Source organism: Manduca sexta, chromosome 26, assembly GCF_014839805.1.
Source record: "Manduca sexta isolate Smith_Timp_Sample1 chromosome 26, JHU_Msex_v1.0, whole genome shotgun sequence".
Taxonomy (NCBI): Eukaryota; Metazoa; Arthropoda; class Insecta; order Lepidoptera; family Sphingidae; genus Manduca; species Manduca sexta.
This window is the reverse complement of record NC_051140.1, coordinates 4,284,504-4,309,142: the sequence shown is the minus strand read 5'-3', so window position 1 is coordinate 4,309,142 and position 24,639 is coordinate 4,284,504. Positions and strand designations below refer to the sequence as shown.

General features: G+C 35.4%; 1 protein-coding gene across 1 annotated transcript in view; it reads right to left on the bottom strand.

Annotated features, from left to right (window-relative positions):
- The window catches only part of LOC115450764 (protein phosphatase 1 regulatory subunit 3C), a 29,435-nt gene extending 5,690 nt beyond the window's left edge, over positions 1-23,745 (bottom strand). The window contains exons 1-2 of the mRNA XM_037443276.1: positions 23,395-23,745; positions 12,186-12,219 (exon numbers count right to left, since the gene is read on the bottom strand). The gene's annotated coding sequence lies outside the window, so the exon portion shown is untranslated. The remainder of the gene's footprint in view (positions 1-12,185; positions 12,220-23,394) is intronic.
- Positions 23,746-24,639: the final 894 nt, after the last annotated feature.

Genomic DNA, 24,639 nt, shown 5'->3' with positions numbered 1-24,639 from the left:
ACGAAACTGTCTCGAGTTATCGCGAAGGTGCGGTGTTACTACTAGTCCACGCTGATAGCACATTGACGCGGCGACGTTGGCGCGTGATCGTTAAGCCCCGCGCACACCGAGTCGTCCGCCGCCCGACACGCGACCTCACAAAACAGGTGACAATGGCTTTATCTTCTAAAATTGCATTGATACTGCAGGCGATAACCATGTAGAGGGACAATATCTATCTGGCAAGCTGTGTATTTGCGGAATGGTCCGGAAATGCATGTTGCAGCGTCTCTGAATAAGACAACGTTTGGGACTTTTCACCGCCTCTACAGAAACTTTAACTTACAAAGCTTAATGTTTCTGGTGGCAGAGACTTATGATCTTATGATTTCAGTTACAACAGTTGTTTATAACATTGCGCATGCGTATTTAGACAGATTAGTAAGTTATTTCTAGCTAAACAGTTTTTGGGGCATCTTTACATCGACGTCTATTTGAAAGTCTATATTACCCATTGCTTTGTCACTAGTGCAGCGTCGTTATACATCAAGGGGTCCTGTGAGGCTTTAATACTTGATTATTCTACTGTTATTTACTGTGAAATAAGAACAAGTTACACTAGGCAAAAGGAATTATTGGCGGCAATGGCGGGAAAATTGAAAGAGTTGTAGGAGCTGACACTGCAATTGTTATGCTTTTATTAAGAGGGATCTAAAGGTCAACACTGTGTGGACGCACTATATGCGCCCTTGACGAACACTGCGATGAATTAACCATGACACACACGTGATGTTTTGTAATAAAAGCTTTTGCTTGCGGCTCCGTCTACGTCAAGTTACACTGAACGGTGATGTTGCTTTTTATTGGTTGCAATTGTTGTTAGCATCGGTGTAGTAAAGAACAAAATTTCTCCATACATCCAAACTTATAAACTTGACCCCGTTATAAAATAATTAGAATAATGTATCTTATTATTCTACCTATTTCTGATATTAGTAAAGATATGTACACGTGATGTATAAAGGCGTGTTCACCAATCTGGACGCATTCTTATAGTTTAGCTCTCGTGTGGTCTCGTGTAGTACGATGCACATTGCTTTTGTTAGAAGCTGCAGCAATTTAAAACAATCTTTACGACGCTGTTGAGCCATTGTCAGCCTTACGTTAACAGTACAAACACTACATATTTTTTCTGTGTCATACGAATTATTTTTTCATTGCATATAAAAACTAGACCATTTGAGTTTATTTTCCTGTGACTAGTATATTATTAATCGAGTAGAATTAAATTACATACACAGTCACGCCTTTTATCCCCGAAGGGGTAGGCAGAGGCGCAACTGGTGTACCCACTTTGCGTCATTTGTATTTCATCTCATATGAAGATACAGGAAAAGCCTATCACCATATCGGGCACAAATTCTAGACTCCGGGCTTATACTGAATAGAAAACCCAATATACCCGACCCGGGGTCGACCCCGCAACCTCAGACACTGCAATCGACAATTACGACACCGAGACAGTCAAAATAATTTAAGCCAAAGGACATTGTTCTGTGCCCATACATAATTCGCCCTGGAACCAACAGCAATGGAAAAATGTTTGTAATATTTAGAATCATTAATAAATTCTCATGACATATTATTTATAAAACGGACAAGCTGGGATATCGCATCAATCCAAAAAAACGATGAGATTTTGAGGTTATAATTGATAGTAAACATTGAAAGCTTTTCAATGTTCAAGGTAGATTTATAGTCCTATCATTTACGCTTAAAATATGCTTTTATTGATATAAGTACCTATCTAATATATATAAGCCCTAAAGATTCATCACTATGTAGGTATCTGATTATTTTTTACTTAAATCAGGCTATTTTAAGACTTGATTCATATAATTTTTTATAAGTAAAAAGGTACCTAATTATGTAGTTATAGTATTTACATCCTCTAAGAGTACCCTTCTGATTTTATGTATTTTCTATATACAACGTACGTCGTACGTATTCCCCGAAGAGACAGACAGAGACGCACTGTTGAGCATTCACGCTTCATCAGAAGCATGGCATATTTTACACACTTTTGGTAGACTCTTAGGGCATGTAGGATTACATTAAACAAATAAAAAAATATTTTTAGTTCATATTATTTATTTCCTCATCACCTACATTGTTTTATAAAATATTATCTGAGTATTGTGCAGGAGGGTTGTTGTTATGGTATTATTTATCAATTCAGTTTTGCCAATCACAATCACCGAGTCCGGAGTTCCAACATTCTACTACAGAGCACGCAGCTTTTATTAACATTGTTACAGCTGAAGTATGTGCTCTTGGGCCGTGGTCCAACATGCTGTACATATAAGATCAAGGGCTACAACCTGAAAAAAAACAAACACATTATGCTCAAATTAGAATGGCAATATATTAATATTGTGTCACACGGAAAGCAGATTTATGTATTCAAATCTTCCAGCTGAATTAAATGTAAGAAACCTTCAAGCATATAACACACATTTTTAATCAACAATATGCTTGCTAGTTTGCTCTTAAGTTGCCACAGCCACATGCTAAAGTGTGTTGTAGGTAGTATACAGACTCTGTTCGCTGTCTCCACGCAGTTACCAAGAACAGGAAGTTTGGCGGCAGTTAAACTTGTACGATTAAAGAAAAATGTGCTTACCAAACGAGGCGCTGTCCATTGTTGTATACAATGGCGAATCTGCTCGTTCTCCAACACCATGGATCCGCCAGCAGAGCCACAATTAATGCAAAAAGCAATTTCCATTTCTTATCCGTTATCAATGCCAGGTAAATTGTTACATCAGTTCACAAAGTCCAGAAATCACAGCCAGTGTATGTCGATATCGTAATCAATCGCACAGAGTCTTTATAATAGCCGAATCGTCAATGATATAGTGAGAGTCAGAGAATTATAATATATTATATGGAAAGTGAGAGTCTAGTTTATTTGTCTCTGATGAGTGAAGTGTGAGTGACATTAAATTGAATTGAAAAATGAAGTAAGAATTAGGGATACTACTCGACCAGATTCTGGATCGATTATATCGATCATTTATACAAAAATCGATTTTATTCAACATAGGGTTATTTTTATTCGGAAAAATATTTAGCGGGACCCTTATCCCGCAAAATCTTTCACACGGGCGGATCCGATAGTAATTTAATATGGAGAGAGTTTGAGGCCCCCGGATGGAGGGAGAGAGAAGAACGCTACTTTTATATGTATAATTCATAAATATTTTGTACGACAGAAAAATAAATGTTCGCATAATATATTATGGTCTGCTATCTGTACGAAGCTAGGGCGGGTCGCTAATATAGAATCTTAATAAACAAAGTAAATCAATATGAATTAAAAACTAAAAAAAAAACATTTTTCATAGACGACTTGATCTATAATCAATTTAGTCCTAAAACTAACTACTTATTTTTTTGAGACGCATCCACTGCTCGATTAAATATTATTATAATAATTAAAGAACATATCGCCTCACAAATCGAATATATTAAAATGTTTCAATAATTAATTATCGGTAATTACATTTATCGTTTTGTCAAACAGGTACATCTCTATACACAATTAGTTGTAAACATGTCGGCGACTTTGACTTTAAGTCGTTACAATACTTTTATATATTCATTTTGGATGTAGCAGCTTGTCCGTTTTATACACGTATTTGCAAATAATATAAAAAAATACATAAATAGTTATGGTGCTAGTCACACCTTTGTTGGTTCTGGGGCCGTTTTCGACAATGTCCTTTAGGATTCGACGAATCTTTTAAAATTGTTTAACACATTACATACGTATCATACTATATGGAATGTTGTTGTAATATATTCGGTGACTGAAAGTAAAAACCCATAAGGAAAAGTTTAGTTCCAATCCAATACCTATGTTGTATGATTAAAGTGCGGATTGAAATTCGTCATTGTCCTATGTCCCATCCGGCCCACTGCTGGGCTTTGACGTTAGAGATTTATCACGTAGGCCATATTATAACGAAAATTCGGGATAAAACCAGCTCGATAAATAAGGCACTGCACAATCATTTTCGACTATACCGAAAGATAGATGATTTTATTTGGCTTGAATAGTAAAGAAGTTAAAGAATAAGGTTAGGTATTCAGTACATGGAAGTATCGTGTTATAACAGCTTTTTTTTTTAGTAATAAGATAAGAAAAAGAGCGGCGATGGCCTACTTGGGTGTGGGACACACCTTTGAGACGATTGTTCATAGGTTCAAATCCCCAGATGTGTGTATTTACAAAGAACAAAAGCTTTAACGGTGAAGGAAAAAATCGTATTGAAACCAGCATACCTAAGATGTCCCTATAGTCATTTTGAGAGTGTGTGAAGTCTACCAATCCGCACTAGGCCAGCGTGGTGGACTAAGGCCTAATCCCTCTCAGTAGTAGAGGAGGCTCGTGTCTAACAGTGAGACAGTATATAATGCAGGGTTAATGATATAGTAATAAGGTTAGTATTACAAAACGAATCCATGCAATGTGGACTAGGAAAACCTTGTTTTGAAAAACTTTATGTGGGTTTTCTAACATAATTTACCAGTCATCGAAACCCGAGAAAGGAAATGGTGTCAGGCAGCCAGTTACAAACTGTAAGTCAAATGTTTCTGCAACACGTTTAAAGTGTTCTGCCGCGTCCCCACACTGGGAAGTGATAATATCTGCGCTTCCTACATTGTATTGGGGGTTCATCACCTCGAATAAGGCAGTCCCGCCAAGCTGGTCTAATTTGGCATCCTGGGGAGTAATCCTTGTCGATGAAACCAAGCCATTGTTAGGGTAATGTCCAAATTTCCTAGTGCGGTATGATGCACGCGTTTCCCATGTGCGGGTCATTATCATTACGTCTGTTATCACAGCTTGGTGAGCGATGTGTCACACTAACTTCATTGTGTAACAAAATCACACTCTCAGCATTCATCTCGTGGCTCGATATCAGCTGTGAACTGTCAAGTCCAGTGTTCAAGTCTCAGCTACGTTTGCAAAAATATCTAATAATAAGAAAATATTCAAATAAATAACAATGAGTATTATTAAAAGAGTAATTCTGAAGACAGTGTTTCATTCGAGTAGAATTGTTAAGTCTTTCGTGGTAGTTATTTGATGATCTTGGTCTTTATCTGTCATATCTTGGACATCTTTAATTAATGTGTGTAAAATGTAAAAATAACAATGCAATAGCATTACCATAATCTACGCAGCAAATTACCAAGCGAAAGCAGTCAGCTCTAAGTAAATAAAGCAACCTTTATTAACTGCGTTATTAAATAATGAGTTTAAATAAGCAAGGACAATATAAGGATCTCTTAAAATAGGGAATGTGGGCAGTCCTCATGATGCGTCAAACAAAGGGCACGCTTTGGCATACATCCCATGCATCCTTGCCAAATGATCTAAAATAATTCGAGAGTTATGGCGGGAATGGGGAATAAATTACATCGCAATTTATCATATTTAAAGAATGTCGTTCACGGATGCCCCGCGTGACATTATATGATCTTCCAACCCTTATAATTGCTCGGAGTCGGTACAGTTGACTTTTGGTTATGTTTGTTTCATTTTCCGTATTACAATCATGCATTATTGTTTTGGTGGAGTTATTTCATCACAGGCAATCCCCACAATCACTAGGTTTGGAGAAATCATTAAGAGGTTTAGAATAACAAAAGCTGTTAGCTGTTAGTTCAGGTAAGATATCAACCTCACGTAAACATTAAAATGTTACTTTCCACCAGTTCTCCATGAGGTAGTATTGCCACCTCAGTCTAGCCAGACGATCCGCGGTATACGAACGCAAGTATAGATACAACCCTTTTTTAGTGGAGATAAAATGCGTTCATCGCTTGGGAAGTGAGTGGAACGGTTATAATTTCACCGGTTTTAAAGTCGAAATGATTTTTTAATTCGGTATTACTTTAGCAGAGTTCTGAGATAATTATCCTCGAAACGTTTTCGTGGTAACGTTATCAGCCAGGGTTGTCTATCAGGCACGAGGTTCCCGCGTGTCGCGCGGCCCAGACGCGGTATCTAATCTTCGTGGAAAAGAATTTTTTATTCAACCTTCTCTTTGTCTAATACGAGTGACGTATTTACAGCGTTTTTTTTTTTTTTTTTTTAATCTTTATTTAAGGAGCTTGGTCGTTATTTCACGACTATGTCGCTCCGTACGTCCACTTTTATCCATGCCTACTATTTTTTTATAAAATCAAAATATTTTTTATTGATTCATACATTTTTGGTATAGAGTATGTATATGTGTCACTTGTTTTTTTAGAAACCATTTTATCATTTTTATAACTCACTAGCTTTTGCTCGCGGCTTCGCCCGCGTGAAGGTGTTTTCCAGGATAAAATTCCACTGTTTGATAAAAGTCTTGCTACATATTTTCCCGGTACTTATAGGTTCAAACTAATTTTATCCCCAATCTATAATTTCAGTTCTATCAGTCGAAAATCTAAGAACATTTATACAAACTTTCATCCCCTATTTTATCCCCTTAAGGGTAGAATTTATCAAAATCCTTTCTTAGGGGATGCCTACGTCATAGTAGCTTTATGCATGTAAAGTCTTAGCCCGATCCGTCCAATGGTTTGGGCTGTTCCTTGATATATCACTGTCAGTCACCTTTGAGTTATATATTATATTAACAACTGAAGTTAGCTAAAATTGAGTTTCTCGAAGCCGACCACTATTTATGTACTATGTATTTTGAGACTATGCAATTTTGTCGCGTTCGCGATTCACTTTCACTTTTGTTGAGTTTCAGAACGCGATATTAGATCCTCCAACGCGCACGCGAATTTGAACTTTATGCAGCGGTAATAAATTACAAATTGACTCTCCATTTTATTTAGAAAACGTTTGTATGGGAAATAGAAAAATGCTGTTTTGAGGATTTTCCCGGCAATTATTCGAATTTTTCTCACCTTTTAAATCTTCCCTAGACCTCCACGAATAATTCAAGACCAAGATAAGATAAATCCGTTCAGCCGTTCTCGAGTTTTAGCGAGACTAACGAACAGCAATTGATTTTTATATATATAGATAATGATGGTAAACCGACTTGTCATAAGTGTTTGTCATAGATCCTTTTTTAAATTTTAGAATGGGTTTCTTTCGTTTCGTAATTGTATAGTAACAATTACTACGAAAGCTCGTAATGCTAGCGATATTCAATACGCTCTTTTAGTTTATTAATCGTACCTATGTGTAAGACTACGCTTGTGAACTCGACAATCAAAAATAACACGAAGCCGACGTGGCAAGCATGATTTATATTTATAAATAACAACTTTCATTTGTAGATAGAATATTAGATTTTTAAATACCATAATATAATACGTAATGATAAGATAGCTGCTGCCAACGAACTGTTATCGCAAGTATTTCAATGTCAAGGATGTATGATTCGTCTGTTTGTGTATATTATGTGCTATTTTTCGCCGGCGACCATGGCGCTGCGGGTGGGCTGGCTGAGATATGAAAGGTCACAGGCTCCCCGCGGCGAAACAAGTTGGGACTTCAATGTTTGTTTAGGATATGGGCTCTTATGCAAAGCCTAGCGTTTGATTTTTTATGTTAAAATAGGTGATATAATTACAAAATATGCCAACTAACGTGAAGTTACATGGTGTTAGAGGTCAAAATTGTTCCTATTATGTCTACGGACCCTTATATCAGAATCTTACGCCCGGTTTCGGTAAGGCTGTTCCAAGTTATGTTCAACTAACATTTTTGCGCTGTCAAGTCAGTATAGATTTATGAAATATTATTATTCACAGAAAAATGTACTAGTATACGGTCAATTTGATTTGACATCACCATTGTTTTACAGTAGGGCCACGCTCATACGAACGTACTTCGTCGAGTTTATCATTCATTCGTTTATTCTCAATTGTCAAAAGGTGCCAATATGACTATATCACGAAATAGCTGTTTTTATCATTGACATACAATTTTGAGAAATTAAAATTCTTTATATCTCAGAATAATAACAAAGTCAAAGTTTATATTATTAAGTAGGCACTCTAGCCTGTGGCGAAATTGTAATACATGGAATACCACGTATTAAATATAACAAAGTAAATATACCACATCGCTCTGAGATTCTATAATCCCTGTTGGTGCAAACTGATACTGGGCTTTTCTGTTCAGTATTAGCTCGGTGATTGGCATTTGTGTCCAACATGTTAGGCTAACCCTCTATCACATTATGGGACGGAACACGCAGGCGAGGAAAGGGTACCCTAGTTGCATCTGACGTCGGTGATAAAGGCGTGGTGGGTTTTTTTTATCAAGCAGTCGCGGATTTTGTCTTTCATCATCATTGCTAGACATGCAACCGAGATAATAATATCAAGAAGAAACATAATTTTAAGTAGGCAATATTCATTACACTTTATCAACACAGCTTTTTCTAAAGAAATATACAATATAACATACGTTTAAATTTGATCAATTTACCTTTTTTACTGTTAATCGCCGACGAGAACTAATTAGGTAAAAAGCTTTTGACATCAGTTAAATCTAAGACCACCACGTAGTCAACCTTTAAGAAACACGTAATGGCGTATGACATGTGATTCTGTAACAGCTCTGTCAACTGACGATAATCAAATCAAAGTAGTTAATTTTGCTATGAGCAACTGAAACAGCAGATAACAAGAGATTTGAGAACGAATTATTACATTTTTTGTTTCTTTTCAGAACTGGGTATTGCTCATCACAATTACACACCCCAATATTTTTTTGTTATTTTTTTTATCTCCTACTCCCGTGTGTAGGTTTAGCCTATTTTGGTTAGTATTTAATGTATGAATACACTTATATATGTGTATAAACAGTGGAATTCAAGTAAGAAATAAAGGTTATCTCAAGTGTGAAGCGTTCAAATAATCACGCGATAGTTTAGCGTGTAAACACGAGGGAAAGTCAACGTTGCACAACATTCGTGGTACCACTAGTGTGCCGTGTGGGCTTCTTGCATAAACACTGGACAGTGATTACGAGTCACCAAAAAGATGGCAAATATTTTATCGATTTAGTCTTCGTTCACCGTTGAAGGTGAAAGAAAACATCATGCGGAAACCTGCATACCTTACGAGAAATTCTCTATGAGTATTTTGAGGACATATGAAGTCTACCAATCCGTACTAGGCCAGCGTGGTGAACTGAGGCCTAATTCCTCTCACTAGTACGAGAAGGCCCGTGCCCAGCATTCACTAGTAAAAATCTATGTCAAGACAGATCTCTAGTGAGATGGTTGACTCTTCTGGAAACGACTGGTTTAATTATATAGATAAAATACGTATGTACAAAGTAAGATTACAAATATCTGATCTTCAGTTAGGCATTTTCTGTAACCTTTTGTCTTTCCTCTTACTTCATGTATTGTATTAGTCTATAAACTCCGTTTAATACTGCATACTCTAACACTGTGAGTCAATATATGTGGGTACTCTACATTTGGTATCTTTTTTTTCTGGTTTCTGGTTTCGCGGAGAATGTGCCTTATGAGGACCGCCGAGCCTTCATGGGGGCGACTAGGCGGTTATGTTGGGGTCACCGTGCCTTACGACCCGGTGTTGAGCCGCCCGGATTTGATGGTTACCTTCGGACGACCGCTGGGCCGAGTCTGGTACCTATATACAACGCACGGCATGGCAACTAAAAGTTCGTGGTGGCTCTCGCTACCCTAAAATGAAATTGCTTTTGAAAAAAAACATGATATGTAACAGTTGCTATTCTGACTTTTGTTGAATTGAGTGATAATTATAATATAATAATATTATATTATGGCGATAATTTCTTTGCTGGTTATACCGCAGTTTATGCAAGAAATAATTGTTATCTATTACCTTTGTCTATATTTTTCCTTATTACAATATATGCGCATCGAGTGTCCAATGAGACAGCTGATGAACACCGCCTACATCATTTTGTAGTGCGTACGTCTACTGACCTTTATATAAGAGTGTATCAAAAATAAACTAAAAACAACTTTTATAAACAAGCTTTTTGGCTACAAAAGAAACATAAATAAAAGTAATTTTCAAGTCTATCAAGTATCTTGTGATCTTCGCGAGTCGCCGTGCAGCTGCGATTTGCGTTCGGTGGACATTCCAGATGGTAATGATTTCGACAATTGAGCCTAAAGTCAGGTATTTTATGCATAATTTTTATGTATTATGTCTTAAATTTTAATGACTACAGCCGTTACGTTGTGGCACTTATGTTTTAGCTTGAAACAAGTTTATCGCTACTGTCCAGCCCGTGGGGTTCTGAACAGTTATATTGAATTCAAACTCATGTCCCAACATTAAGCCGCTAGGGAAGCCGGTGAGATATATCATGAATTTTATATCCGGCCGGATTGCGACCACCGTACACAAGACGTTAAATCCCGCCATATTGGCTCACGTAAGTGTGTCGCGTTCCGGGATCAACCTGTGTACATTCGTTTCCAACAGGCTGGCATAATTGTGTCGACTGACGCTGGGAATTATTTCTTGTCAGTCGACATTCTACTGGCCCCACTCCACTGACCATCAGGTGCAGTGTGATCACTTAGCCTCAGTCCCTAACATATAAGACACACTATATCGTCTTATAATGCGAGCCGCAGAGGTCCCATTACTTGTTCGTTACGACAAAGAACTGTCATGGTATACAAGGGCCGAATTTTTTAGGCGCCTGGGGGTCGCAACCCACAAAGCGTCAGACTCGTTCCTCTGCGTTAGGAAGGTGTCGTGCAGTTGCAGTATGCCTTGCAACCGTTGTCCACAGGAAGAAGATAATAGTCATTATGAGTTATTTACACGTACGAGAGGTCGGCAGGTCTTGTATGTTTATCACGCAGGTCAAATGTGCTGATAAGAGGCGCCTAACTCATGAGGTTAGTCCGTGGTAATTATTTGTTAAGTAGTAAGGGACTAATCTTCATCATTTTAGCAATGTTTTGGTACAAGTTGAACCCGATATAAATAGTACGTTTTTGTTTAATATGATTGGGATCAGTCGAAGAGCCTCATCGGTTTATGAGCGCATGATGTGTTATTTTCAAAGAAAATAATCCTAACTTCAGTCAAAGACTAAACTTAGGTTAGTTTTTTCCGCAATCAGACTAATAATTATCAGTTCAGTACAGGAATAAATAGCTCCCATATCATTATTTCAAATTCGGTCCTGTTCTAATTTTCCACTACACTGTATTTAATAGACCGACAGCTTTCCTATACTGCCATCTAGATCTAGCGATAAAAAAACTATAACACGTCAAGCGACTACTCGATGCCAATATGGAGAAAGTCGAGCAAAACTGCAATCTAAAGCTTAACCGACTAATAGTACCTATATGTAGTTATTGAAACAGTGCAAGTTTATCCGTTCTATAGTAACCTCTTGAAGTCGTCATCAGAAAGGTTGGTTTTGATTGTTTTTTTTTTAATGAAAACTGCTAGTAGTCATCTAAATAATACTGGCCCTAGATTAAGATATATGTATCGATAACCTATGAGCCACTTTCTTCTATTCTGTCACAACACAGACAAATATTTTAATTTGTGCGGACGCGTGAATTGTTTCAGAAGATATATCCCTTCTTCTATTCGGGTTACTTTAATTATATTATAAAACTGGTAAAAGATTTAGTTGCGAAAATAAAGATCATAGAAATTTTCGTTGTTTCGATCTCACTACATTTGTAACCGTACAAAAATATCCCCATAACTCAATCAAAATATTTACCCCGGTCCAATGTTCCCGCCATTATTCCCATTTGGACCAGAGTAACACGGAATTCTGTTTCACAATGTGCTCGTAGAACGAACTGCGATGTATACACGCTGATTATGTAAAATTACAATTTTCTCAATAAAGATTCCACGGCAAATATAACGTGGGCGGCTGCCAATCGCCGCAACAAGATAATGACTTCACCCGTTTTAGAATTTCTAGAAATTACTAGACACGATAACAAACGTCTATTGTTTGTCTCGATTGATATCTTCTACATTCATTTATGGGCTTTTGTTCGCGACATTGTTTATCGGCAATTCCTAGAAAAGCGTGCGTTTTCCTCAGAAGAAATATGACTGTTTTATATGGGACAGGATACATGACTTATTAATTATTTAACAATATGAATAAAACTTACCTTCTTATATTAAAACGATGGCTCCACACAGGAACTGCAAAAAAGAAAAGAAAAAGGTTTAACACAAAAGTATAATATATTAAAGCACTAGAGTTTTAATGACAGGTACCTACGCAAGGAAAGTTTTTTTACTTAACATTCCAGAGAGTGGACGCTTTGCAAGTTGGATAGTGTTTTCAGCTATTACCCGTGTACATATAGATACTCTAAAATTAGGCTAACTTCAGGCCCGCAGTTCGCGACCGTATTAGTCCCGGGTCATAGTATGCACAAGTTAAATATTTTACGTCTAGGTAAAAAAAATGACGCCTATACGACGTCTTAAACCATTGCCTATCAAAGTTGATGGGAAGGCATTTCTATTTTAAGCAACAGGGTGACAAGAAACACTTTAGAAACCCTTAAGGTATGTACCAAAAAAAATGCCAGTGACTTCTTTAAAGGTTGGCCAGCTTATACGACATATTAGTATCTGCGACCATTCTTATCTCAGATCATTTCAACTACAATAATCAATATTCTTGGTCGTTTACACTATACTGATCCTATTATCAGACTCGTCGAAGCGTCAATTCCCAACTACATACAAAAAAATGTCGTATGCGACTGGCGCCCTGCGGTAAGGCGGCCTTGCGACGTGCCGGCATAAACACAATCATATTAATAGGAAACGTATCGTGTATCGTGTGGTCCGTCCGTCTGTGGCTCTGTGGTGGGTTGCTAAATCCATATAAGTAGGTTACTTATAGATTTTGTAGTTAATCTATATAGAATCAGCAAACCAGCAAACTTTTACTGACATGGAGATTGGGATAGTTTTACTATCCGCCTTATTATGTGTTCTATGCGTCAATAGTGCATTGTATTAAACATAATCCAATTATTACGTACACACGTTCTTTATGCTTGTCCTATCTTATACGTTGCAGTATTTCATCTTATTTATTTTTAGGCGTCTTTCACAAATGAGAGAAACTTATCATGCTATAATTTTGATTAAATGCTGAAGGATTTTTACTAGATTTTCCTAATGATTTCTTATGTTTACGCGAATGTTACATTTTATCGCAGTTTAATCTATATTATTAGTTTCTACCGACGTTTCGAATACTGTAGCTTTCGTGGTCACGGGGCGGACTGAGATTTTCCAATAAATCTGGCCGCTATAATAACGTTTTTAATAATTTAACTGCAAACTGTAGTTATTTAAAAACAGTTCTGCGAATGAGACAAGGCACAAGGGGCACACATACTTATTTTGATATGATGACTTTCTTCGACCTCATTACGAGATAGCGCCGGTGACCTGGGGTACGTTTAACATCCTCGCACAACATTCTTATCGCGTCGATAATGGCCTTTTTGGATCATGAAAATAAACTATCCACCTTACGGTACTTGTAGTAATCATTAAATATTATCAATAGGTAATTTTTGGAGGTCGAATCGAATTTTTTGGAGCATCTATAGTTAATATTGTATAATCTCAGGGACACCTGGTTCGAATTCAAAAGTTCTTTTAGTGTTGGATAGCCCATTCATCGAGAGAGGCTATATAATATTATTAAGAGAATTTAAACTAACTTACATCCGTTATTACTTAACCAGCAAAAAATATTTTCGGAGCTTAATAACGTGTGCCCGAAATCATCTCGTCAGTACATTTCCATTATTATATAAATGCAAAAATGAGCCAAGGCGAGATGCGAATGCTGTAAAAACATTATCTGATTTGAATATATCTCGCGGAAAATTTGGGTCAATGTTAATGGTATGTTTTATTTTAAGATATTCTTATAATAACACATTTATGAATGCAATAGCAAATGTTAAAAAAGTAATTAATGTAATCAAATCAGGGAATACACCTGGAGCAGCATTCGGTAATTCCTTAGTAAAGCTACTAATTACTAAACGTAGAGGCACTGCGGAAGTTGCTTACGCGAATCTATTACTTGTGAAATGGGGTTTCATAGAGCTTACACCCGTAAGCCGTGTCTTGGGATTTGCCAGTTATTATAAAGGTACATAATAAATACAAAGCCCCTATCCGGATTGCGTCGGTTATGAATTTCGTCACGTCAAGTAATATTTTGCCTGATAAATACAACGGTTTCCATAGGTTCTCTAACATATAGCTTGAGATGTCTCTGAAAACGTTGAAAAGAAAAGGTTCAAACTTTTACGTTTGTATAATATACTAGCTTCCGCCCGCAGCTTCGCCCGCGTGGATTTCGGGTTTCAAAAATGGAGAAGGTGCTCAATTTGTCGGGATGTTTTTTTAATTTATGGTGGTATGCAGGTGGTCCGATTGTCCGGTCAGGGTCTGATGATGGGATCCTGGTGAAATCGAAGGAACTTTTAACCATTAAGGTTGCACACGAAATGACGGAAGCTTAAAAAATGGAGTAACTTCTCCCGTTTTCCCAACATTTTCCATCACTGCTATGCTCCTATTAATTGTAGCGTGATGAAAAGTATACTATAACCAGCTCAGGAGTATGAAAAATAATTGTACCAACTTAAGTTAAAATCCGTCGAGTAGTTTTTGTTTCTATAACGGTTATACAGACAGACAGACAAAAAATTTACTAATTGCATTTTTGGCATCAGTATCGATCCCTAATCACCCCCACTTATTTTGGTAATATATTTCATGTACAGAATTGACCTCTCTACAGATTTATTATAAGTATAGATATGCAAAAGTAGCTCAAAAATTGTCCATAACGAAAACATGCATTTTAAAGTAAAACAAAAGAAATAATATCGTAAAGCCACCCAAATAACTAATGATATATTAAATTTTGTGACTGTTCAATTTAGTCGGGTCCGCGATATCACTTTTGTTGAGTTTCAGAACGCGATATTAGATCCTCCAACGCGCACGCGAATTTGAACTTTATGCAGCGGTAATAAATTACAAATTGACTCTCCATTTTATTTAGAAAACGTTTGTATGGGAAATAGAAAAATGCTGTTTTGAGGATTTTCCCGGCAATTATTCGAATTTTTCTCACCTTTTAAACCTTCCCTAGACCTCCACGAATAATTCAAGACCAAGATAAGATAAATCCGTTCAGCCGTTCTCGAGTTTTAGCGAGACTAACGAACAGCAATTCATTTTTATATATATAGATTGAATCAGCAAGGGGATGACGTCAGACAAGCAACCAGCCATAAAAAGGTAAAATTTTTGCAAGAAGGTTCAGACCAAGAGGTTATGATGACTCTAGTAGTTTCAATTGTCCATCGAGAACAAATAAAGCAAGGATGGTATTTATATTTAAACAGCACAATCCGATTACACTCCGGATGCACTCGTATGGACTCTTTGAAGTATTTAAATACAATTTAACGATACAACGAACGGCTGCATGACCCCAATTAGCTTAGAACCAACATCGCCTTGGTATAAGGGCCAGGGTAAAATTCTTCGTCGGGCAACCATATATTGCACCATTGGATGGATACTGACGCCTATTTTTTGTAAGTTCTAGCGTATAATTGTATTGAAAAGCTTACGGAGCCTTATAAACTGCGAGACCAAGTCTTCTCTAGGCATTTTTTCGATCGATAAAGTTAAGTTTGTCCTATCTTTTTAACGGACTTCAAAAAAAGAAGGCTTATTTTTTTGTTACTTAGACCAATAATGTTAGATGCTTTCTTAATATACCTGTGAAATTTGTACGGAACCTTGGGGGAGCGGGTTCAACTAGCACTTGTCCGGTTATTAATTAAAACCTAAATATGCTTGCAACTTAAACACGAATCGTTCTTTGTCAAGCACACTAATTTCTAAGAAACGATTAGGCACGTTTTTGTTTATGCTTAGTGACAAATTCACATTTTATGAGATAAAAAGAAATTCCTATGAATAAAGATAACGATAGTAGATATAAACTATCTTGAAATAAATGATAGTATACACGTGTCTGGATATTAGCGTAAATTGCCTGAAACGTAGAAATGGTCTAAGAATTATAGAATTGGTAACGGCGTCCTGATTTTTTTTTATTTTATTAGTGGGATGCATTTTCTGCGTGAGTATTTGACTATTACGCATAACTTAATTCATTTTTCGATTTTTTCCTACTGTTTGATTTAGCTTTTTTATTGTCGAGTGCCACCAAATTTTAATATTATTTAGCAAATTTGTTAGATCTATGCTAAGCATAATTTCTGTTTTAGATGCACTCCGCCATTGTTCTGAGACTCCGCCTCATAGCAACCTTTTATTTGGTGATATGTAGTGACACACATCGGCTAAATGTCAAGAAACCTATGTGGCCCTTATGGAACAATTGATTTGTGTACCAAGCATTACAAACTCGCCTCATTTATGTAACGACATTTGTCGATTCCAAAAGTTCTTTAGTTCCCAGGTCGAGTAAAAAGTGTGAATTAAAAGACCTCATTCGCCTGGGGTTGGTATTTTTGCTCACCCATGACGAGGCTTAAGTTCACAAATCTAGTTTGATATACGGACCTCTCAAATACACTTAGTGCTTATATCACATCTTTCCATATTAGCTCAGTAAAAATATCTTCGAAGCAAACTGTTGAACAATATCAAACACGTCTCGTTACATATTGACAAGCCTTTGTTTGCAATATTAATCACGATCCAATATTATCCAGTTAAGTGTTTTCATGTAGAATCTGAAGTTTGTGTTGTAAGCCGTATGTTTACATGGTAAGGATACGATATATTTGAAAACGGTGGAGACAAGGTAAGACACGCTGCCTACTAGGTGCGAAGGGTCTATAGAATCTAATTATCATTAGATCGATTTGCCTCCAGCTTTCATGCATATTAGTACCTATATATTATGCCGGGTTTCCTTTCCGAAATTTCCTCTTTTGCTACTGCTATCTACAGCACGAATAAGACGGGTTGATAGTTTCAGCACTGTTACACAGAAAACCAAGTCCCAAGTTACCAGAACCAGACCAAATATTGGACGTATTTTAGCTCATTCATAATATAAAACCTATGCTTCTGTTAGATTATGTAACACGAGCCGGAGATCTCACAGTTTTTGGATTAGTCCTACGTGATTTTGAAAGCTTTAAATTATTAACCGACTCCAAAAGAAGGAGGAGATTCTCATTTCGACTGTATTATTTTTATGATTGTTACCTCAGAACTTTTAGCTGGGTGACCCGATTTTGATGATTGTTTTTTATTTGAAAACTGGTGCTTCCCGTTTGGTCCACTATAATTTCTTGTTGAACAGAAAACTCTTGAACTACGAAGTTAATGTATACCGATTTTTTCTAACACAAAAATGCAAAAAATTTAATATTTTAACAAAAAATTATGTTGCTTCTTTACGGCACACGGATGTAATGTAAATGATAACAATGATTTCAATTAATACGCCATTTTTATAAGTTTCACACATCCGAATAAAATGACAGTTCTTAGACGTCATCTTTACGTAATTTATATGCTCTTGGTCATCATCAAGTATTTCCAGACCGATTGACAGTTCCAGTGTTCTCGACAGAAAGCTTTTAACAGTCTAATACAGTGTAATTAAAATAAAACGTAAGTAGTTTGAAAGCATTCACAAAAATAAACAAGTATTTCAAACAGCAAATACTTGCGTCAAAGCATCGTTTAAAATTGTTAAAATATCGCTACATACAACATAATTTTGCTAACGTCATATCCGATAGTAATAAAATTCTATTTACAGCTAAATGTTACATTTTGAGCAAACAATTTTCGTCTAAGATATATACTTTTAAATCAAGTGATAAATATGTAAAACTATATTTCTGTAATATGATTCATAGCAAAGATCAAAGGTTTTATTATGCTTTGTCCTTTTCCATATTGTGTATCTCCTCACACCGAGAATTCATTTTCTTTTTATTTAAATGACATGCTACAAATTTTTTGACTGAATATTCTTAGCGTATAGTGTAAATGTTATAAATAATTGTATGTTATGTTTTTGATGGCTTGAATCAGCTGTATTATAACAATAATTACAATTTAATATAAATGGTTATGTACACAGTCGCATTGCGCTACTTCGTATTTCTGCTCATAATATAATTAGGTGTGTTAATAATTTTTTAAACTTCTCGATAAATGTAAATGATTATTTTATTGTAGGTAATATGCATTGACTTCTCCAATCACCAAAGCTGTATATTGCCAATGGTATGTACCAATGCCAAATATATTAACATTGATTAATAAATGATTGTATTAAGTAATACAAAACAGGAAATATTGGACCAAATTTTGAAAGGGCCACAGGGTCTCTGACATATTGCAGAGCCATGCCAAAATCAATCTTAATGCTTAGTAAATTATGTTGATGAAATATTCATAAAATGTACTAAGCTAAGATACTTACGCTATTTTATTAGTTAAAAATGATACTTATTGGTGAGCTTTAAAGTACAATTTCAGTTGTATTTATAGCTATGTACAAAATTTATTTGCCAAAGTAAAAATGAACCTTACATAAATGAAATACGGTCCAAGTCTTATTCAATTGAACAAGGTCGAAAATCTCATATATCATCATTGGTGTCGGTACCTCATACGGAACAAAGGTTTAAACGAACGGTGACCATTTAAAAATTTGGAGGATATTACGAAGTTATAAAATGTCGAACTAAGTATAATATATCAGGGGTACATAATGATAAGGCATACACGACGTATTTATTATTTAGTAAAAAAGGGTCGAAAAAACAGCGCCACTAGGCTGTATATCATAGTTAAAATAAAATTTAATCTAACATCAAAAATATTTAATAAAATTAAAATTCTTTTTTACTCGAACAAAAGTCAATGAATGTTTTATTTATAAAAATATTTCTCATGAAAAATGTTACTTGTTTGTAGATGTTGGTTTATAACTTTTTAAAAGGCTGCCATGAAAGCCAATACTGTTGACCGGATTTCGAGTTTGAATAAAGAATATCACGAAACTGCCGCGTGTATCAACATACCGCGCGCGAACGTGATGCAAACGACATGTTACGGCTGATATTTATAAATCCATTCAACAATATAAATAGTCGGAGCACACCGTTTTTTGAATTCCGAAGGACGTGGTGATTATGTGAACGAACTAGAAGAATAACTAATACGCTAGTCAGATTTAATTCGTAATGTACACTATTTTAAAATGATTTAAATTAAGTCTTCGAACAATTATTTTTAAATTAAAGTGGGATTAATGAAATTGGGACCTCGTCCGCCAACAGAAAACCAAAGTCATGATCGTCATATTATTTAGATGTGAAATTCCGACACGACCTGCAGTGCCCACAGATCAGAGTCAATGGACGATTTATTATTTGTTGTGTGCAATTATTAATTAAATTCAATTATAAAGATAAACAGGGTTCAAGAGTGCCATTATTTTCGGTTAACAATTTAATCTGTGTGAACTTTGGCGTCTGTACATATAAGATTATCGAGGTACGGAGAAATTAAAGTCACTTACGTTGGTTTAGGGAATTGTAAAGCTCAAAGCGCGCTGGTTCGAACCGCATAGCAACAGAATATATAAACTTGTCAAGGGAATTTTTGTGTCGTGTTGCAGTAGCCAGTTTTTGAGAGCTCTCGAAATCATAAACTCATGATAACCCCATAACTATGGGGCAGACGTATTGTCAGATGTATTGCCTTTTCTGTTTCCATTTTTATATGAAAGCTCAGTTCTAGTTATCGATATAGATGTACTACGTTCTTGTATTAAATTTAAGCGATGTCTATTTTGAAATGCATTTTTTTATGAATGTTATTAGATATTTGTATACCAGTAAAGTTCCTATTATATATTTCTAATTTTAAATATGTATGAAACTTAGTTTCGAAAAAATTGTCGCTTAAGTCAATTAGCCTTTCAACCGCCGATTTTATTTATGTCTCACAGTAAGTCTGTAAAAATGAAGAAAAATAAACGAAAATTCGACTGTTAACGTCTCGGTACAATCAACAAATGATTGAATAACGTTCGATTTAAATTCGTCTGTAGTCACATAACAAGCGAGGGCGACAGAAGCGCGCATGGCAACTCGCAGCTCGAACGAAAGGTAAACTTAAGGAAATGTCACGGAGCCAGTTTCGCTAAGGTCGTTGGAGGTCACGTTGTCAAGAAAATGATCTCTAATGCTGCTTAATCACTATTACATTATGGGATCAAGTATGGATATGTTTCTTGAAACCAAAACTAGCTTTCGCTTCGTGTCAGTCTATACCCGAAAGAAACCTCACGTAAGCGTTACCTGAATTAGAAGTAGCGTGTGTGAAATGCCAATGCTGGACATGGTATATCAGTGTGAAAAGTTTCTCCCATATGCATTTTACTATTTACGCCTGTTTAGCTTTGGGCTAACAAACCTTTTAGGATCCCAACAGTTTCAGAATAATTTGCATTTACAATATTTGTAACACAATAATTGGTGTTTAAATCGAGGGAGAATTCACCTTAACTGAATATAATTTTAGGATTATGGAGATTTCTTACAATGTCTCAAAGTTAGTAATTATAAAATGAAATGAATGGTTTTGTAAGTCAAACTAAAACCCCAATAGCAGCGCCTTTCTGAGCTGCGAACTTTATCACTACAGAATTGAAATTCAAATGTATAAATATGCAAACTGAAATACTATTCAGTATTCTAGAAACCGTAAGACGCCTTCTCAAACTCCAATCGGATATGTTACATTTGCACAATCCTTGACGAGTTTTTGTGGTCAGCCTTAACGCATTGGGTTACGCGCAGTCGTATCTTCCGGCACATTCAGGAAATAATACAATTCAATTGTAATATTAATATAGTCTAATATCTCTAGCGCTTTCTAGATTTTGACTGCCCGCTTCGGAATGATCGCTTTAAGTTGGAGAACGGTAGGTGTAAACGGGTGAAGGCTAGGTTTTAATTTCACGTTGATTTTTTTTAACTATCGAATAATAATGTAAGGGTCATTGTTGGAGAAAAGCGTCTACGGAGCTATTGATAAGGGGTGTTTGATAAGAAGAATAATTCAAAAGGTTATTCATTTTGACTCAGATATCCCAGTCCCGGATTACCACTAAAGTATACTTAATTACTCACTACTTACCTTCTGAGGACTATTTTTAAGGATTACTTTATACGCATAACAGTACACAGTGGAATTTCTATTTCGAGAAAGGTCATTTGTTCCGTATCGCGACTGGAGCCGTGAGCTAAACTCATTCACAGATTTTTCTATTCGCTATAGGGAGTAAAAATGGTACTAAGGGCATATTAAGCTTGTTAAATATGTGTGCTGTTTAAATGATATTTTAGGATTCCTATGAAATACAAATGGGAGCTTTGAATTGTAGTTTTATTTAAGATTTTTACTGATCGTTTTGTGTGGTACGCCATGATAGTAGCCTCAAGGGGCGCGTGGCCGTGATAGCAATCGCTTTAACCTCCATACTGAGGAGAGAGTAAACAGTCGCCGCGTTTACACCATAGTGTAAACTTATGTCAGCGAGCGTCGACATTTCTATGGTCCCAAGTAAACTATCGTAGCGTACCGTGGCGCATAAAAAATCATATTTTTTTTAGAGGGTTCGGCAGTATACGGTACCTAAGTAACGAAATCCTAAAAAAATGAAAAACGCAATATTTTTAGTATATGTTATGTATATGTAAACTTTACATTAATTTTACTGTTTACATTTTTAATCTGTTTTTATGCCGCTAATAAGAATGTATATGCAAAACTTTCCTGCTCATAAAAACTTATAAGCGACATAAATTCCCAAGTTACATAAGTTCCAACGGTGTGATAGGAAGAATTTTTAATATCGAAACATGGCCGCAAGTCGTAAAACAACATGTTTTAATGAAATGAATACTTCGGTAACAGCAAGATTACACTTCACACCACGAATATTACTTCTCACTCGACTACGAGGGATTAGGTAATCACTGGTATAGGCGAAAGACTTGACGCAGAAAACCTTTAGGGCACTGTAAAAAATCTTGACGTCACGCTTTTCCTATACATTTTGCATTTTATAAATGCAGATACAGTGTAATGGTGAACCGACCTAAGTTTAGAACGTTACAAAATAAATTTTAGCTAAAAAATATTGTTAAGTATTCAAAATAGGAATAATTAATATAATAGCTAGATCTCGGCTTTTCAAGGTAATGAAATATTGAGATATCACGATAAAGGACGGTTTACACAATCATAAGTTCAAGTGGGAAACGATGCGTCCAGCTTTATGGCTTCCAGTAGAACATATCTAGTTGTTAATTTAGTCCTGGTGTGAGAATTATCATATACTCACGCAATGGATGAGGAGGAACTATCTATTATGTACTAAACAACATTGAAATACCGTACGTTTTTTACTACAATAATCGTGAAAATTATGCGCTATTTTATTTACTCAACTCAATTTGCCTGCCTAAATCAACGCTATCCATACCCGTAAGGTTTTTGAAAAAAATGTGTTATACTTACATTAACTTCATAATATCGATTTGGTAATTGTGGAAACACTGAGCACGATCTGAATTTTTATGAAAGATGTGGAGACCAAGAGACATTTCTGAATTCAGATTGCGTTCCGGATGTATAAGTCCGGCCTAAAAGGACTGCCAGAAGTTCAGGTATATCAGATTTTCAGCATATTATTATTTAGTAACCCAAGTATTATACCTGTTCACAAACGGTTAGCAAGTTTGCATCGATGTGTAATATACAATACATAGTTACATAACGTTTTTATGTATCAATACACATTTATATACAAAATTGGTAACTTCGATTTTCGAATAATCTATCGATTTTTAAAGGACACTTGTCGTTTCCGCCACTAGAACTCTTCGAGTCGCAAATTTAACACATAAATAGACTCACGCCTTTTATCCCCTAAAGGGCAGAGGCCCAAATTGTGCCCCACATTTGCGTATTGCGTCCTATGATGTGATAGATATAACCGGCAGAAATTATAGAAACCGGGCTGATACTCAGTAGAATAACCCATTATAGCAAGTTTATAATTTAGCAAAATTAGTTTTGACAAAATTCTACTATACCAAAATACATTTTATTATCTACGTTGATTACAATGTTATTATCCACATAACTATACGATATTATTGTTATACCTATAGTTACCTAAATAATGAATAATAATTACAATGTTTGAAACGTAAGGTAGACGTATTGACTTACCTTCAAAAAGCCACTTAGAATGTTGTAAATAGATGCATTTGCTGTTTCAGTTGTTGTTTCATTTAATGGTAGCTGGGTTTCGTTAACACTGTTTATTTTTTCGTTATTTGTTTAATACAAAATATTCATAAGTATTAATAATTGTAACATATAAGTATATAAAAAGTATTAAATGTAATATTTTACCTAAGAATACAATGTATAATTATCATTTATCTTACACTAGGATCGTAGTTTTTTTTAATTATAATTTAATTATACTTATTTATTACCGATAATATTTAACTTAAAATTAAAGTGCAAGCAACACATCCTGCCCCGTGGACATGGTTACTGCACTATTTTTTTAAATTTAATACCATATCAATGTTGCTATTGTTTAATAAAAGTTCCTACTAGTAGCGATAGTTAAATTGCTACTTGATTGTACATTTGTTTTTATATAATGCTAAGCATAAAAGTATAATCTGTTATGATCGTAACCATAAAAATATAAATGAAGCAGAAGGTTTTTTTTGTACAAATATTATTTATTGAAACACAACATATTTGCCCTTAGTTTAATTTATTTCTAAGAGGGAAGGTTTATATTGTTATGGTAACACTGAATGAATGGTTTAGTTATTGCTATTAATCGCATTGCACATATATTTGAAAATATTGTTGTAATATTTTAAAATACAAAATTATGTATACATAGTAAATAGAGATATTATTCTTAATACCTCAAGGTAATTTTGCACAAATAGATAAATAAATAGTAATTGGTACCGACATTAGTATAGTAGCAGCGTACGTAGCATTAACTTACATTCCTGCAGCATATTCTGCGGCGATTTAAATTGTTCGCGATAAAAAATATAATTTGCAGCGTACAGGTGCCAATGCCATGTTAAACATTTATGTTACTTGGTATCACAACTTTAAATGTACGATCCATGCGTTAAAGACTAGTGTAAAGAATACTTTATGTGCATTACACACACCATGTATATTACGGCATTATATATATAAATTTCTATACACAAATATTTTTATAATATATATATAACTACCGACCTGCCCCGGCTTCGCACGGGTGCAATGCCGACTATTCAATGAATGTTATTATTATACATATAAACCTTCCTCTTGAATCACTCTATCTATTAAAAAAATCACATCAATCCGTTGCGTAGTTTTAAAGATTTAAGCACACATAGGGACAGAGAAAGCGACTTTGTTTTATACTATGTAGTGATTAGT